Raw genomic sequence first — 2,352 nt, 5'->3', positions numbered from 1 at the left:
GGACGAATATTGTGTTCACCTTCGTTTGTTGAAAAAATGAATATGTTAGTGTTCGTGTATGTCAGTTCGTTTAAAATCTAAACAACAATTCACGAACATAATTAAATGAACATAACTGAGCAAAGTGAGCAAAGGTAAACGAACACACATAAATGAACACAAAAGAACATAAATAGCCGAATATAAACGAAATTTCACGAACATTAATGAACAAACGAAACAAGTGTTCATATTCGTTCCTTTAATTAAACGAGCACAAAGTTTATGTTCATGTTTGTTAAATAAATGAACATAAACGAACCTTCCGCCGAATAGTTTACGAACAACTCCCCGAACGTTGTCCAGTTGGTTTCAGGGGTAATGGGCGAGGTGTTTCCTGTTAGGTGGCTAGGGCTGATTTCTCATTACATATATACCAACATTATTATATATATTAAGAAAAAAGATTAATAATAATAATAAATCTGTTTGATTTGTTATCGGAAAGAACCAGAGTATTATACAACATTATATATTCATGTTCACTTTTATGGTAGCTCATCTTATTGGATGTAAGAATTTTCAGGTCAATGTGAGTATATATATCCAAAATCCTAAAAAGTGTAAAACCAAATACGAAGATCAACTTAATGATTAGGTGATGACATTTTTGTAATATACTTAAAAATTAGTCATCTATGGAGTCGAGTTCTTGTTGAAAGCAACATCTCTATTCTCATGGATAGAAGTAAGGTCCTTATCTCATTCTTTCTAGACCCTACTGACAGCTTTGATTAATTGTGGGATTTACTAGATATAGTTATTGTTGAAATATCAGTTGTGTGATATTGAAAAAGAAATATATTTTGAAAAACTTGATGAATTATAAGAAATTTAAAACACAATATGAACCACATAATCAATTAAATGAGTAATATTTTTTTACTGATATTAAATCTAATTAAAAAATAAGGGAGGAAAGAGATTTTTTTTAGATATGTAAAATGATTACTATAATTTAAACATTCGTTACACCCATGTTAAAAGACAATTCGCTTTCATACATGAATTTTTTTTATTTTTTTTTGTTACATTGAATTCTTTCGAATTCTTAAAACTCAAAGTAACTGAAATCATCTCTATATATTGGTATATTAGTTTAATTGTTTAGTGGATTTAGTTAAAAGCACATTTTTAATCAATGGATGTGTCCAAGATGGAATATATAACACCTTTTATAGTAAGAGTTGACATGAGATGTTATGTTTTATAACACATCAATTACATGTAGAGGTATTGAGGGGATAGTTCCCAAATTGCTATTGTTATAAAATTTCTTCTTAAAATCATATGATTATATCAAAAGGTATTTTAGATTTACTTACCCATCTGGGTTACTCTAGGGCCATTTTGTGAATACACGCTTGACGTTTATATATCTCAAGCAGACAACGTGTTATTTTCTTAGCACTAAAAAAACAAAGCGAGTACGTAAGAGAAGTGATTATAATATGAATATTGTTAGTTCAACGCTGCTTATTCTGTAACGTTGTAACCACGCAATCTTATTTAGCAACCGTTGACTCATACAAGTACATCAATAATTGCTTATTATTTAAAGTACGAAAACAAAAGGAATAGATGTGATTCATAGTATTTTAGAGGAGAAAACTCGAGAAACCTTGGCAGCTGTATTCTTTCTACTTTACCTTGACGATTTTAGCAAGGCTGACTTTTAGTTATCTGAATTTGAAACCAAGCTAGACAAAATTTTAAAATACATCATGATATTCTTAAATCATACCCATGGTATTTCTATATTTGAAAAATGATGAACGTAGTACATTTCAAAACCCTAGAAGTGTAGTACACTTGAAATCCTGAGGTGGGAGCAATGGAAGATGGAGAAGTTCATGTACACGTAGTGGAGATGCTTTTGTACTTTGTACGTTATCACATTGCCATATTGTAATAAAAAATACTACTACTTTACTAACAAGAGATACCCCAATTGGCCAAAAACATGGGGTGTACCCAAATATTTAGGATATGTTATAGGTACTAATAATCACTAGTGTTATAATGTCAATCTGTCTAGATTCCTAGCATAATAATTAGTGTCTAAATGAATGTTCATTCTATTTTTCTAATAATTTTGCTTAAAATAGCATATATTACCATGACCTAGTGATATTGTGATATAGTGTTTGCCCCTTATAAAAGTAGTGTAGACTCAAATTCAAGTGCAAACTTTGGGGGTGTTTGAGATTCCTTATTTTCATCAACTTATAACTTATAAACTTTTTGAAAAGTTAATAAGATATATAAGATATTTGGCAAACCATAAAGCCTTATGAATTCTAACTTATGAAG

The sequence above is a fragment of the Bidens hawaiensis genome, unplaced genomic scaffold, assembly GCF_021521415.1.
Source record: "Bidens hawaiensis isolate Kalapana, Puna unplaced genomic scaffold, B.hawaiensis_p1.1 tig00015918_1, whole genome shotgun sequence".
NCBI lineage: Eukaryota > Viridiplantae > Streptophyta > Magnoliopsida > Asterales > Asteraceae > Bidens > Bidens hawaiensis.
Note: the sequence above shows the minus strand (reverse complement) of the source record.